The sequence below is a fragment of the Pantherophis guttatus genome, chromosome 3 (genome assembly GCF_059756535.1).
Source record: "Pantherophis guttatus breed Tessera chromosome 3, ASM5975653v1, whole genome shotgun sequence".
Taxonomy (NCBI): Eukaryota; Metazoa; Chordata; class Lepidosauria; order Squamata; family Colubridae; genus Pantherophis; species Pantherophis guttatus.
In genome coordinates this window covers 150,849,917-150,866,796 of record NC_142065.1, presented here as the reverse complement: position 1 = coordinate 150,866,796, position 16,880 = coordinate 150,849,917, and the positions used below count along the sequence as shown (strand labels likewise).

Below are 16,880 nucleotides of genomic sequence, written 5' to 3'. Positions count from 1 at the left end.
TAGTTCAGCACATAGATGAATAATAAATGTGGTCTGGTATACGATTCAGTGGTGAAATGCAATTTTTTTTGCTACTGGTTCTGTGGGCATGGCTTGCTGGGCGTGGCTTGCTGGGGGGGTCATGTGACTGGGTGAGCGTAGCCAACTTTTTTTTTTACTTTTGTAAGCATTTTTTACTACCTATTCGCCTGAACCGGTAGTAAAAAAATGCTTTAAAAAAGTAAAAAAAAAAGGTTCCAACGATCGCGCAGCACAGTTGATTGACCACTTGGTCAAAAGAGGGCTGTCATTATTTGCCTGATGTGGAATGCCATCAAATATTTGGCTTTAAAACGTAGGGTTACCTATATTTGATACACTAAGTAGATTAGATATTCTTGCCTTCCCCAACCAGATATCCTTCAGGCTGTCAGATATGTCAAGTCCAATAATGTTGGTGGTTTGTTCTCCGAGCTTCTTGTTTAGTTTAGTTCATCGAAGCCTGGTATTCAATGAATGGGTGACCAGCCAGGATGACCTTACCACCAGATGACCCTCACATGGCATGACCATTTGGTCACATGACCAACTGATCACATAAGACCTATAAAAACAGAAGAGAACTGAATCAAGACAATTCAACCAAAGTTCCACTGCTGATGTTACGTAGCCTGGTAATGAAAATTTTGGACACTCAACAACCAGCTCAGAGAACAAACCACCACCCACCTCTACCACCTGAGCTACAAATATTTTCCACCATTTCTAAATCCAATAATTTATGTCATAATGACTGGAGATTTGGAAAACACATTGAGAAATCACAAGGTTAGGAAAGGATGTTCTAAATGTTTTGCTACTAGGTTGACATTTTCTTGTATGTGTAAGTCAGTTGACCTGGTTTCTTTCTGAAGAAACATGTTGAATCTGAGTTGAATTGTAATCAATACTTTTGGATGATGGCAGTTCCTAGATAGCCTCAACATCAGCTTTTTCACAAAGAAAGATAAGATTTAGGCTCCGCTCCTAACAAAGAGGTTAAAATGATCTCAGACAGACTGTGCAGACTAACAATATATTGAGTAATGTCAGCCTTAAGGGTCACCTCCCAGCTTACTCTCACACATTTTGTGGAGAGCAATCTGTGTTGTAACCAATGAATTCAGCTGTAGTTTCAGAAATGGAGAATATTTACTGTTAAGCCTAATGTTTTTGATGAGAGATTTCCTGCATATTCAGATAATTATATATGAAGAACATTTCAATGTGCTACTTACATAAGGCTTAATTTATGTGGCAATAAACAGAGCATATGGTGACAAAGATGTACTATAAGGCTAAAAGCTTGTTCCCATATGCATTTTCTTCATTTCATGACTGCAATCTTCAAGGATGAACTCACGAATTAAATAAAACTAACTAAATATCATGTTGTCTTTATCGTTGATCATTTGCCCTTTCCTTTCAGTTCTTATTTACTTTTACTTGTTTGTCAGGCTTTGTGAAGCACAGAACGGATGAGTCAATCGAAAGGGGATTCTGTTGAATCTTCAGATCAATTTGTGATGTTAAACAATGCCTTTGAACTGATATAGAGAGAACTGGAGACAGTTGCAGATTTGACCTTCTTCTTCTTCCTCTTCCTCTCTTACCATTTTGGGTGTTAAGGGAGGAGGCAGTGGTGGGTTGCCCCTGGTTTGGACCAGTTTGCAAGAACCGGTAAGCGTGCACGCACCCGATCCCGTTGCAAACTGGTAGTAAAGGTAAGTAGAACCCACCCCTGGGAGGAGGTACAAAAGTTCTGGTTCTTGCTATTCTGACAGCCTCAACCATTGTTCATTTGCAGTGTGTCTTTGATGTATCTCCATCTTCTTCTGGGTCTGCCTAGTGTTCTTTGACCTTCTCTTTTTGTATATGTCTTCTATGATATAGAATCCCATGACATTGACATGACGCACAAAGATTTATGGACTTTCTTCTCTTTTGCAGTATTCCTTCCATTTAGCCAATGTCAAACCTGTTTGAATCAAATCTTCTCGCCTTTATATTTTAAATGGACTCATGCCTCTTCTGAATCTTAAATCTCAATTCAGTACAGATCTTGGCTGATTTGGTACTTGTTTGAGTGTTTTTATCAATTCTGCAGGCCAACAAAGCTCCTACAAATATGTTTTCATAAACATATTATTATACATAGTAGTTATAAAACAAAAGAAAAAGAGATTGGGAATAAAGAGGAAAAACGCAAACAGTGGCACGGATTCTTTCTTAATGAGTTGCCAACATTATACATCCAATCACTTTTTTTCTCCTTCCCAGGCCTCTGCTAATGTGACTTGGGGAAAATTCTAAATTATTTCTTGCAAACTATAATCCCGTTGAAATGCCATGGTTTTTAGAAGTGACCCGTAGGATCCTTATCAGAATCTGGTTTTTTTTATACAATATGCAAATCCTTTTAATCTTAATTAACAGCTTCTGATTGCTGTATTTTAAATACAACCAGCTATCAAAAAGTAGAGGAAGTAGGGATTTTTTTCATTTTTTCACTGCCATTGGAAGAATCAGCTAGGGCAGCTGCATGCTGCTGGAGAATTCTGGGAGTTGAAGTCCATGCATCTTAAAATTGCCAAGGTTGAGAAACACACAAGTAGACACATGTGGAACTTAATCTGCATGCATAATTTTGAGTACGATGCATGTGTTGACATATGATTATTAAGCCTATAATACAACTGGGAATTCTGAGTCTTCGACACAGATTCATATATAAATAAACATGCATATATTATAGCCTAATGAGCAATAAAGAACTACTGTATATAAGGGAAAGATGATAGACAGTATACATATTTTAAATGAATTAAATCCAAATTACAAAAAAATTCTAATAGAATTTCATAATTTTGAAATAATGAAAAATATTTCATTTGAATTATGTAAAAAATAATAATAAAAGCAGTTTGAGCACAAATTTTGTTTCAAACCACTGTAAATTACATGATTTTAGCAGAAGTATTATTAATTGACATAAAACACTATATAGAAGCTTATACAAAAATGCAGCAAACATTTCAGCAAAGAGAAGTTATAGGCTGGAAATACATTAAATGAATTTGAAAATGAAATTATTTATCTTCACACAATATTCCATTAAAACCAATCCGAACTCTCCCAGGAAAATGTTAAGCAGATAAATCTGAGTTCCCATATTATTTGTTTGTTTGCTTGTATCCTGCTTTTATTATTGTTACAAACAACGCAAGGCAGTGAACATATCCAACACATCTTCCTCCTCCTGTTTTCCCCATAACAACAACCCTGTGAGGTGGGTTGGTCTGAGAGACAGTGATTGGCCCAAGGACACCGAGCTGCTCATGGTTACCCAATTGGTGAAGTCCTCTAAGGAAAAAAAACAACAACCCTAGACCCCATGTTTCTTCTCAGCTCCTTTGGTGCCAAGGTTCAGATTTGTCCCTCTCCTCAGTCAGGACATAGATTAAAGCCTCCAAAACTTTATTAAGAATCTATAGCTTGTTGGTCAGACACGCAAAGGATACCTTAAGTAATTTTCCCAAGTGAAAGATCCTGAATGGACAGACAAGTAAGCTTATGTAGTCAGCTTCACACAAATCACTTCAAACTGTGTAATCCAGGGGTGGGTTCTACTTACCTTTACTACCGGTTCACAACGGGGCTGCATTTTTATGACGTCGGGGTCGGTGGGTGGAGCCTCCCGCCAGTTTTACTACCGGTTCTATAGAACCGGTGTGAACCAGGGGCAACCCACCACTGGTGTAATCCCATTGGCGAATTCATATTTGGTCCTGTTCAGATTTCTAAGCAAATGGAAACTATGGAAATGCAAAGAAGAGTAGTATTATCATAATAACCTACCAAAGGGCTTGTCCTGTTACCTGTAGCAGCTGTTTTGTGACATAAGAGTGCGGTTCTACCACTGCTGAATTCAGGCGTGGGTTCTACTTACCTTTACTACCAGTTCGCAATGGGGCCGCATGCGCGCTCTTCTGAGCAAGCGCAGAAGCATCTGTGCATGCGCAGAAGCATTTTCATGACGTCAGGGTCAGTGGGCGGAACCTCCCGTCGGCTTTACTACCGGTTCTATAGAACCAGTGCGAACCTGGGGCAACCCACCACTGGCTGAATTGTAGTCTTCTAGTTGTGTAAACACAGCAGCCATTTGCTTAGCTATTTTGTGCGGTTTCAGCTAACTTGCATCTTCATACTGAGGAATGGTTGGCTAAAGCTAAACCTCTTTATTAAGAGTAAATTCCTCATGATTTTCCCCAAATTCCTCTGGGTTCACCCATCTCTTACACGATCATGTATTGCATCTCACGAAAGAAATAGCTTTGTCACATTTATTTTCCTTCACTGGCTCTGACAAGCAGAACAGAAAGGGCTCATAAACTGGGTCATCTTGCAAAATGTCTTAATTCTGTTTTTCCTTCCCCCATTCAGTAACATGGCATGGGGTTTTTTTGCTTTTTTTTTAAATAGACTAGAGAATAGACTCAGAATAGAAATTGAAACATTTTAAATCGCACAAAAGGCCACGCTGTATATTTGAAATAATTCCACAATTATACTTTAACAATTGAAATAAATTGCTCACCAAATGCTAATTTTAACAAAATGTTTATGAAAAGGAATGAGGAAAAAGAACACAACAGCCTTACTACCCTCCACAGGTAAGGCTCTGGGGAAGCGGGTGGGAAGCTCTTAATGGTTCAGGAAAAGTTATGCTCTGATATGAAATGTATAATACAATAGTAAGTTTCACTACAATACAGGTAATGCTCGACTTACGACCCCAAATGAACCCCAAATTTCCATTGCTATGCAAGACAGCTTGGACTATTTTATGACCTTTCTTGCCACAGTTGTTAAATGAATCACTTTAGTTGTTAAGTTGCTTGTTAACATGCTTGTTAAGTGAATTTGGCTTCTCCATTGACTTTGCTTGTCAGTAGGTCGCAAAAGGTGATCACATGACCCTGGGACACTGCAGCCGTCATAAATATGAACCAATTGCCAAGCATCTGAATTTTGATCGTGTGAACATGGGGAATGCTGTAACGATTGTTAAGTGTGAAAAACAGTCATAAGCAGTGGTGAAATCTTCCCCGATTTGCAACTAGTTCGCTGCCCACGCATGTGCATTGCATGCCAAATGCACGTAGCCCATGCACATGTGTGATGTGTGCCAAGTGCATGCTGCACACGTGCATATGCAGTGCACGTCAAACGCATGCTGCGCATGCATGCGCAGTACACACCAAATGCATACTGTGCATGCATGTGCAGTGCGTGCAAAATGCACGCTGTGCGCACATGTGCAGTGCATGCCAACGCACACTGTGCACATTCACATGCACAGTATGCGCCAAATGCGAGCTGCGTGGAAGCTTGGGAAGGTAAGTAGAACAGTGAGGGAGGAAAACAGTTGTGCCACGCAATTTAGATTCACTAGAAAGCAGGATTTCTTGCTAACGATTTTAAATTGTGCAGCACAGCTGATCCTCGGAAATACCAGTTCGGACCAACTGGTAGCTTTTTTTTAACTACCGGTTCTCCAAACCGATAGCTTTTATCACTACCGGTTCGCCCAAATTGGTGCGAACCGGTAAGATTTCACCACTGGTCATGAGACACTTTTTTCATTGTAACATCGGCCATACAACTCACAGTCACTAAATGAAGAGTTGTAAATTGAGGACTACCCGTATAGCATGCTTTCTAACTTACTTCTCTCTCCTCTAATGTTTCCACCTGTCTTTTCTCACTTCTTAACCACAATTCTTGCCCCTTCTTTGTTTCTAACTCCATGAGAAGAGCCAGCTCTCTGGAAAAGGCTCTAATGTTGAGAAAGGTGGAAGAAAAGAGAAGCATAACAACCATCAGCAAGGAGGATGGATTGTTACGGTGGCTATGGAGGCACCATTGGGAAACCTGAAAGAACAGCTCAGGGACAGCTCATCATGGAGAAAATCTATCTGCGGTCATTAAAAGTCAACAATGACTTGATGGCATATAATCAATCTATCTAGCAAAACAGCAACATGCATTTTTCAAACTTTAAATTTCAGATAGAGGAGACTGAGATTTTCCTCCTCTTTTGATAAATTCGTGCTATTTTGTGTAGTCGTCATTGTACATAGACAAAGAGCATACAGTGTAGCAGCAATATAAATAAATAAATAAATAAATAATTTTATTTCTATACCGCCCTTCTCCCGAAGGACTCAGGGCAGTGTACAGCCTATTAAAAACACAAAACAACATCAGTTAAAATAGTTTAAAATTATTAAATAAATTTGGCTAAATTTTAAAACCCCAGAAATTTAAAACCCAATTTAAAAATGTTATGTTGATAGCCCAGCCTGGCGGAACAACAGGGTCTTTAGTGCGCAACGAAAGGTCGGAGGTCAGAGATCTTACGTATTTCCGGGGGCAGTTCATTCCACAGGGCTGGGGCATCCACAGAGAAGGCCCTCCCCCTGGGTGTCGCCAGCCGACATAATTTGGCCGATGGCACCCTGAGGAGGCCCTCTCTGTGGGAGCGAACTGGCCGGTGGGAGGCTATTGGTGGCAGAAGTCGGTCTCGAAGGTATCCGGGTCCTATGCCATGGAGCGCTTTAAAGGTGGTAACCAGCACCTTGAATCGCACCCGGAAGACCACTGGGAGCCAGTGCAGCTCGCACAGGAGGGGTGTCACATGGGCGCAATGGGTTGCGCCCATAACCACCCGCGTAGCCGCATTCTGGACCAGCTGGAGCCTCCGAGTGCTCTTCAAGGGGAGCCCCATGTAGAGAGCATTACAATAGTCCAGCCGGGAGGTGACAAGGGCGTGAGTGACCGTGCGCAAGGCATCCCGGTCCAGAAAGGGCTGCAACTGGCAAATCAGGTGAACCTGATAAAAGGCCCCCCTGGCCACGGCCATCATATGCTCTTCTAAAGACAGCCGTGCGTCCAGGAGGACACCCAGATTGCAAGCCCTCTCTGTGGGGGGCAGGGATTCACCCCCAATAGTCAACGATGGCACCTGCTGACTATATCGGGATGCCGGGAGCCACAGCCACTCAGTCTTGGAAGGGTTGAGTCTGAGCCTGTTCCTCCCCATCCAGACCCGTACGGCCTCCAGGCAGCGAGACATCACTTCAAGGGCATCGTTGGGGTGGTCAGGGGTGGAGATGTACAACTGAATATCATCAGCGTGATACTGCTTGATACAGCGTGATACAGTGTGAAGATGACACTTCACCCCAAAACCACGGATGATCTCGCCCAGCGGCTTCATATAAATGTTGAACAGAAGGGGCGAGAGGACCGACCCTTTAAAGCGATGGGCTTTAAAATGATTTACTGTTTTCCTGATGCAATGTATTTACAGAAATACATGCTGAGCATACAATTAGGGGATACATTCCTGACTCAACACACATAAAAAGCTGAAATGCTCAATGCACATAAAAAGCAACCAGAGCCTTGACTGTAACCCAATGACCACATTTTCATTTTTTGCTGTTGTCCCGAGCTAGATCCATACTCTCTCCTCAAAACAGTGAAATTATAACCTCAAGAATTATTTGGGTTTCCTCACACTGACTTGATTGCAGGGGCATGGACCATAAAAACTGTAAAGAAAACCCTGAGCATGGATTCGATGATAAGTAAGTAGAAAAAAGATTGAAGTGAATTGTTGGTTCCCGAGCCATTTGGAATCTTTCAAAGGGAAAAGGTCTGTAGCAGTGGTGGGTTTCAAAATTTTTTACTATCGGTTTTGTGGGTGTGGCTGGGTGGGCATAGCATGGCTTGGTGGGCATGGCTTGGTGGGCGTGGCAGGGGAAGGATACTGTAAAATCTCCATTCCCACCCCACTCCAGGGGAAGGTTACTGCAAAATCCCCATTCCCCTCCGATCAGCTGGGACTTGGGAGGCAGAGAATAGATGGGAGTGGGGCCAGTCAGAATTTTTACTACCAGTTTTCCGAACTACTCAAAATTTCCACTACCGGTTCTCCAGAACTGGTCAGAACCTGCTGAAACCCACCTCTGGTCTGTAGGTATTTCTATGGGAGATCTGCAAATAGAAAGGAGACCAGAAACTAAAACCCTTGTTGTGTAAAGGCAAGTTTGAGATTTATAATCCAAGCATAATGGACACGATGAGAAAAGTTATATTCAGGTGAGACCTCCACAGGACCCAAGTCTATCTTCTCATCCCAGGAATGACACAATCCCTGGACCCACTAAGACTCTTTCCAATTTTGTCTCTTACTGCTACAATCCTTCGACATCCTCTTGTGCTGTATGCCAGCGCAGCTGCATATTTTTTTTAGCACAAGTCTGCTAGGGGTGTGGCTGATGCAAAACCAGTGCACCACTCATGCCAACACAGCTCTGCCTACTGGCTCGGAAAAGGCTGAATTATGCCACCAAAGCAATTAAATATCCCAAGTACAAATTACCAAAAAAAAAAAAAAAAGGCATTGAAAACTACTAGTTGCCTTAGAGGAAATATCACTCAGTTAGTTCTTCTTTGTCTCTCTGATTGCACAAAAGCCATTTACTCACACAAAGGTAACAGCTGAATGTTTTTTCCCCCACTTGCTGTTCATGCAATTTCTTCCTCTAGTTGCTGGATCATCAAAAATTCTAATCAACCCTGATATAATGTAAAGCACTGTGTGGCATTTGTCATCTGTTTTAGTCTTTAATGCCCCATGCAGGGTTTAATCAAAGGTAGGAAACCACTAACATACATACAGTACATGCACGCACACTCTCATGCACACTTATACCAGGAAAAAAAAGCCAAAAAGTAAAGCTTTGTGCTTGGAAGTCCAGATAACAGGCGGCACATATGCTTCCTAACACTATGCATGCCCCTGAACTGAAATTGAAATTCAGGGCTGTAAAGGAAGGTCTGGAGAGCTTAGATATTTCCATATTTCTACACTGATTGTCTCTTGATAGCTTGTAATACTGTTGTCCCGTACCAGGGGCTCTCCAGATTTCTCATCCAGAAGTCCACAGTGTGCAGGAGAAGGGTAAACAATGGAGTCAGTTTTAATTTTTTAATTTTATTTTGATCCTGTACTGTCGGGCGCAGGAAATCAGGAACCAGAGTTAGATCCAAAATGTAAACAAGTTGATTTTATGCTACTTCTAAACAAGAATCTGAACTACTAACAGTCAAAGCGAATTAGCGGTAGATAGGAGTCAATGGGATTCAAGGTGGGCTGGACTTAGAACCCTTGTGGGCGTGAAGGGACTCCAGATAGTTGATGCACAACATGCGCTTGAGCCCTCTCTAGGGCTCTGCCTGATTATTTCCTACACGTATTTGCATACAGTTTATAAAAATATGTAAACAGTATACAATGTTTGTAATGATGAAAAGAAGGTATATATAGTATTAATTAAACAAAAAATAAACTGAGACTGTAATTTCCAGAAAGAGCATCACCCTCATCTTGGAGACTAAGATCTTGGAACAACATATTGGAAGCTAAGAGGTTGTTATATTTCTTCAAGTTAATAGCTTGAAATGCTCTTGTGTTTGGATAATAGGTCATACAATTTGAAATAAGTTTGAAAACAAGGAGAATACATTTCTCTGGGTTTTCCTCATCATATGACAACAAAAGATAACAGAGAAATGGCTGTCTCCATGATGAACGGTGGCGATCTATGATCTTGGACAGGTCCAGTAAACTTTTGGGGTGGACCAGTGGTGGGTTTCTACCGGTTCGCCCCAGTTCGGGCGAATAGGTAGTGGCGGCAGCGGGAGGCTCCACCCACCCGCCTGGACATTATCACAGACATGGTGCACATGCGCAGAAGCGTCATGCATGCACTCACAGTTCCGAAGTGGTAGCGAAGGTAAGTGGAACTCACTCACTGTGGTGGACATGTCTTTTCTTATGTGTCAGACAAGGCTTAAAGTTGAGGTTGAGAGAGAGAAAGAACAACTAGGTGTTTTTATATATTTTCACCCAAACAATTGGCAGCTATGCTTAAAATTTTGTAATTGCAGTCTACAATAGTAAATTTATCAAAGCTTTCCAATGCTCTGAATAATCTATTGTGTTGGATTATTTTCCCACCATAAAATGTGACAAAGATTTGCTTCTTTTAATCTCCATCTATTTCACCAAAGTAGTTCACTAATTTCATCTTCCACATAAGTATTCAATTATTTCTCGTGAACCGTTTGAGTTCCCAAGAGGAATCCAAACTGTGGGATAATACATCAGAGATTTATTTCCAGGTCACAGGCAACTCATGAAAACAGCCGTTACAGAGAATTTGATTTACACATTGCAATGAGTAACAGGAAAGCCTCTTTTGTGAGATGAAAAGTCCCCCTCTAGGGACTCGAGCCTAACCTGTGAAAAAACATCCAACCTCCTGATGCTTCCAATGCCAATTAGACCAAAGCCTCTTATCATATAATGTAGGCTTGTTGTAATGATACTAGCTAGAATAATTATGTGAGCAAATTTCCAAACTGAGAAAGTTATTGATATGGCACGACTAATGGTTTCTTTCATCAGTAAAAGACAGAAGAAGAGGGAGAAGGGGAGGATCAGCCTTAACAGTAATTTTATTCAACAGAGTCCTGTGATGCCTGGTAGTTTTTTTTGTCCCCCTAGGGAAATAGGATAAAAATAAATCCTTGATGTTTTAAATCGTATTATATGATTGCAAGCAAGCAAATAGTTTCACAATGTAGGGTGCAGCTCAATAAAGTATCCTACATTTTAATAGATCTCATTTTATGCAGCTATAATGCTTACACACTTAGGGCATACTGTTTTGCGAGAAAAACATACTAATTAACATACAGCATGGCTATTTTTGGCAAAGGACATATAAATCTATATTTCTATAGAGACCGAGCCAAATTACAACTGCCAGCAGACAAAATGGCCAATGATGAAAAAGCTGTACGTCAATACCATTTAGAACTGGGGTGTGGGATCTGCAACTGTGGCCCCTTTATGACATGTGGACTTCAACTCCCAGAATTCCTGAACCAGTATGGCTGGCTCAGGAATTCTGGGAGCTGAAGTCCACAGGTTATAAAGGGGCCACAGTTCCCACCCCTGATTTAGAAGATCACAAATTTCCTACTGAATAATAGAAGGGTAAAGTCTCTTATCAGGAATCTTTCATCTGTGTTTTCATAGCTTTCTGTTTGATGTTTCTCACCGTTTTTAAATTCTCCACACCTCAATTGGCTCGTGTCCTCCAGAAATAGCAACCTTAATAGTTGCATTAATAATGATATAGAGAGAAGGAATGAGGAAAGTTCTGGCATTATGGGCAGAGAGGAGACACCATGGAATAAGATAATGGCAGCACAATAAGATAAAACTGGGGAAAAGTGATAAATATAACAAATAAATAAATCTTGAATTTTGTAAGAGAAGTAAGGGTTTTAATTTGTCAGGTAGTATTTTATATTTGATAGCACTTTCTCTTGAATATTGTTTTACTATATTTATTCTTCTTACGCAGACTGCCTTGGGAAGGTTTTGCCCTCAAATGCAGCCTTGATAATCTTAGAATAAATCAATTTAAAATAAATATACAGTCGTTACAAAATCATCAACCCCAGGCATTGGGTGGTTATATATTTTGATTGTGAGCAGCTCACAATATAAAGAGGGGGGGGAAAGAGTAGTAATACAATCAAGTAAATACAAATACAATAAAATAAACAAAATGGAAAATCTGGCCAACCTACTTCCATATACAGTGTATATTAAACACCTCTAAGGGATACTTCAAGGCCTGGGAGAACAGCCAGGTCATAAGGACTCCCTGAATGCCATCAGGGTGGGAGCCCCATGGATTTCAGGAGGAACCTCATTCCAGAGGGCAGATGCTAGGACAGAGAAGGCACAGTCGCAAGAAGGGACTGTTAAATTGTACTGATCAGGCAGAAACCAAGGCAGATAGATGATAATCCCTCAAATTATCAAGATTGATGTCACTTTGGGCTCTACGGGTGATAAACAGCACTCTGAATCATGCCTGGAGGCACACTGATAACCTGAGAAGCTGACAAGGCAGGGGACTCACATGGGCCAGTTAAAACTTCCAAGGACAGCCTCATGTAGAGTGCCTTGCAATAGCCAAGCTGTGAGATAATGTAGGCATGAGTGACTCTTTCGAGGTCTGCCTGATCCAGAATCCATGGCTGTAGATGCTGATAGGTGGATCTGGAGATGTAAAAAAAGTGCAGGTTTCCCTTGGTCAAAATGTCCTACCTAATAAGATGGAAGAAGAGACTCTTGTTCACAAATGAACAAACAAACAAACCCAAAGACAAGGTACCACTGTTAAACAGACAAACAGCATTGGTTGTGAGGCCCAACCAATGAGTTACATTATTGCCTCATATTGTGAAATGATGGCTTCTATGTTGTATTTTGCAACATGAAAGGAAAGGGGGAGAAAGGCTGAATGAAATCCCAGTCTTTATATAATAATAGCAAAGCCCCATTGGAAGCTCTTCGTTACTATACTTTTCAGAACGGAAAAGACATACGGCTTTGGGGATGGCACGGCTCCAGTCTCTAACTAGAATCGATTGCTCTGCCAACACCGAACACAAAAGATGTTCATTGTTTGCAAACTGCATTGCACGCAGAGCTACCTTTTTTCTGGAATGCTTACAAAATGGTTGAGAGGTGTGTGTATGTGCACGCACATGCATACACACACACACACACACACACACACACAGAGAGAGAGAGAGAGAGAGAGAGAGAGAGAGAGAGAGAGAGAGAGAGAGAGAGAGAGAGAGAGAGAGAGAGAGGCATGCGAGCAAAGCTTTTCCTCCCTCCTGCTTTTCGAAATCTCCCACAGCGAATAAACTAGGCTGATCTGTGCTGCTTGTCCCAGAGGGCGGGAAAAGCTTTTCACTTCACAGTATGGTTTCCCCATAATAGCTGTGTGACAACCGCCTGCCAGTGTTTCTGAAAAGGCACTGGCCAAAATTATAATGAAATTACTTATGTTAAGAGCCTCGCTAGGGAGGCTTTTACAAGAAAAATGACTTCCTTTATAGTCTCCCATAAAATTCTTCAGGGCATGTCCAGTAACCTACCCGAGCTTGAGAACGGCAGGGTGGGTAAACCAGGGTTAGGTACCAGGCCCACTGACTGGGGTTATTGGATTCGGTGTCATGAGGATTTGGACTTCACCCGAAATCAGCGGGTGTTTAACTTTGCAAAGTTGTGGTTTTGTTGCCAGCTGTACTCCCGTGGGGTCCATTGAAAAGGACTCCAAATTACAGAGAGTTGCTTTCCGCTAAAGAGCCAGCTTTACGTGGTCTTTCGGAAACAATGCAAACAGCTGACATGAGACTATGAACGATCCAGCATTAGAGCATTAGTATGTATATACATGGATCTTCGAATTATAGCTCAGACAAGCTTTGTGGCATGTTGGGCCTGCTTCTCGGCCTGCAGATTGCTTGCTTCCTTGAGAACTGGCTTCGGCTTCCACAGCTGTGCCCATTCTCCCAAAATTTATTTTTAAGTTTTTGTTTTTTCCCCTTGCCATATTTCTGTCTAATAATAAAATATGCGGCTGATTGTTCAAATCGCTGCATAGAATCCAGCCCTGCTTTCCTCTCCCTCCTTCAACCTCTTTGCCGTCTCCCAGGGCCATAGCTGTCAAAAGTCACAAGCGTTATTTTACAGAGCCTCTACTTCACCGAGGCCGCCTCTGTCCTTTTCAAAGTCGCCTTCTCTTTCATTAATTCTTCTCTTATGCTGATGTTTCTCACCCTACTTTCTGCCAGTTACACCTTTCTTCGGCTGCTCTGCTATTGAAAAAGGGATTCACAGATCGGTAAAAAAAGAAAAAAAAATCTCATTTATTTTGCTGCTCGTGTTAATAGGTTAATATTCCAGTCTGTGAAGGGAGGAAATGTGTTGTAGATGCATTTAAAATTATCAGCAAAAGATAATCTATTTTCATTTCCACCTTTTTCCGTTGCCGTAATTTAAGGAGGAGAGCCTGTGACCTACCAGTAGCTGCCGAGCAAAATGGCTAGCATCTGCAGAGGCCCCGGTTCCCCCTCTGTGCCCCCCATATGTGAAGTTTGTAACAGAAAATCACGTAATATATCCTTTCTAAAATGTACAGGCCTCTGATCCTGTTCTTTATGAATGCTAATTTCCTAGCTGTAAGCACATTTTCAACATGATTGCCCTTTTATATGGGTTTTTTCCCCCCATTCACAATTCTAAAAATGGGGAGGCAGAGGGAAGCTGTATTATTGACTAAGGAAAGTTATATTGTGTTTAGTGCTAAGATTATGCGACAGTGGAGTTCGTTCTGTCTCATCCCGACCTTCCATAGAAGCGGCTTAAATTTGCTCTCAGCTGTTCCGTTTTCAACACTTTCAGTCTTTTCCACAGACTGTGGTGGAGAATGAACGATCGTCAGTGCTTGATTCATGATATGGAAATGGCGTGGTCAAGGGCTGGATTTCACTGAGCTCCTATTGGCCAGTTGAGGCTGCTGTGGACACGCCCCTCCTTATGGTCACTGTATTCTCTCTTCCATAGCCATTTTGGCTTGAACTGCAGAATTAAATAGGCAGCTGCCTATATAACGAAATAATAGAATAATAGAATAACAGAATAGCAGAATAACTATAACAGAATAACAACAGAATAATAGAATTGGAAAGGACTTTGGATTTCACCCCTGCTTTTTATGTACGCTGGCATATCAGTCCTCTGCAGGGGTGAAATGTAAAATTCGTTACTACTGGTTCTGTGGGCGTGGCTTGGTGGGGGGTAATGTGACTGGGTGGGCGTGGCCAACTTTTTTTTTTTTAACTTTTCAAAGCATTTTTTCTAATGCTTTGAAAAGCCTCTGCCGATCAGGCAACTCAGCTGGGATCGTCAGAGACTTTTCAAAGCATTTTTTTTACCACCTCTTCGGCCAAGAGGTTGCAGAAAAAAATGCTTTGAAAAGCCTCTGACTATCCCAGCTGAGCCACGCGATCATCAGAGGCTTTTTTTTTTTTACTTTTAAAAGCATTTTTTCGTCAGAAGAGGATGTAGAAAAAATGCTTTTAAAAGTAAAAAAAAAAAGCCTCTGATGATCCTGTGGCTCAGCTGGGCATGGTGGTGGTGGTGGGGGGGGTGCAGGGATTTTTGCTACCGGTTCTCCGAACCACCTGCTGCCATCGCTATCGGATCGGGCGATCCGGTCCAAACCGGGAGCATTTCATCCCTGATCCTCTGGATGACTACTAGACCAATTATAAAATATGTGTTCAGTCATCTTTCAAAACGCTTATTTGTAAAACTAAAACTAACTTCCCAGGAAAGAGATGGATTCCTGGTTCTGTTCCAAAGGAACACATTAAAAGGTTTTGCAGCATTTACCGATAAGGAATATTTGTGAGCTGGGATAAAAATTGGTAAGAGATTCTGCCAGTTTCTCTTTATCATTCTACCAGTGTTCAGGAAGACCTCTGGCCAAAAAAGAGCCTAATGGACATATGAGCTGGATGAAGTAAGACAGCGTGTTCTCAATAAGTTGAGAAGCGCCTTCCAGTGTCATTCTGCAGTGATCTATCAGCTGCCTCATTTTGGAGATGGGTTACTGGTCTTCCAAAAGATCAAGAGGCCAAGGTTCAGAAAGAACCTTAGTGACAGGTTACTGACATGAAGAGCAGAACATCAGACATGTCACTAGAAGGCAAAATCACAAAATTGTATCTCACTTATTTGGTCATGTCATGTGGGGGAATTCACTGGAGAAAGCAATTACTATATTTTTCGGAGTATAAGACGCACCTTCCCCCCCCCAAAAGGAGGTGAAAATTTAGGTGCATCGTATACACTGAATGTAGCCCCGCCCACCCACTGGCCCCCACCCTTTGGCCTCTGCCTCGCAGCAGTTACCTCCTTGCAAGCAAACAGCAAGAAAAAAACAGCTCCTTTCAGCTTCACCACAGCCTAATTAGCACAAGTTGAATGGATTGGCCTCCCGACTCTCAGCTGATTTGCTCTCAGCTGTTTTGCACAGGGCTCTGCTGCTTGCTACAAAGAGGCAAATTGCTGGAGCAGATTTTTTTTTTCCTTGTGCTAATCAAGCTATACTGAAAATGAAAATGAAAGTAAAGCAGGCTGTTTGCTGTTATGAAGCAAAATTTCTCAGAGGCAGAGACAGAGGGAGATTTCTTCTTCTTCTTTTCCTCACCAAAAAAAGGTAGGTGCGTCTTATACTCCGGTGCGTCTTATACTCCGAACAATATGGCATGTTTGGAAAAGTTAGTGGTAAGAGAAAACCAACCCGCCAAAGAACACAGTGGTTGGATACCATCAAAGTTAACACCAGCCAGCGCATAGAACAACTCAAAAAAGTAGTACAACATGGAGAGATCTGGTCTATATATTTGCCAACAGTCGGACATGACTGAATGGATATCATCATTATCTTCTTCATTATCATCAACACAGAACTTCTCTACATGGTAACTATCATTTGGGCAATTTGAAAAGTGACTACAGTCTCCATCCTAGGCTTCCACTCACCCTTTTGGCAGCCCACCCTGCCATACTTTCCTGAGAACTGGGGGTAATGTTTCAAGTAAGTTGTTGACATTGGGTTTGAGAGTAAATAAAGCTAGGGGGAAATCTATCAATAGTTTTCCCCAAGGACAAAAACAGTTTGCATTTTATTGAGGCAGATCTGAGCTTGGCATAAATTATGCCAGTATATTTTTGGGCTGATTCAAGGATTGGAGGAATGCACATTAATCCAGTTCTTTATTTCTGTCCCCAGCCAGTTCATATTAATGATATATATTGGTTTGGTGCCACCTCCTTTTCT

General features: G+C 41.6%; 1 long non-coding RNA gene across 5 annotated transcripts in view; it reads left to right on the top strand.

The window, feature by feature from the left end:
• The window catches only part of LOC148114871 (uncharacterized), a 37,186-nt gene that overhangs the window by 9,024 nt on the left and 11,282 nt on the right, over nt 1-16,880 (top strand). Inside the window, exon 3 of one of the 5 annotated variants that reach the window (XR_015733291.1) lies at nt 5,836-5,933. The exons of the other annotated variants lie outside the window; for them this stretch is intronic. This is a non-coding gene — a long non-coding RNA (uncharacterized LOC148114871). Of the gene's footprint in view, nt 1-5,835; nt 5,934-16,880 lie in introns of those variants that run through there. 5 annotated transcript variants of the gene reach the window in all.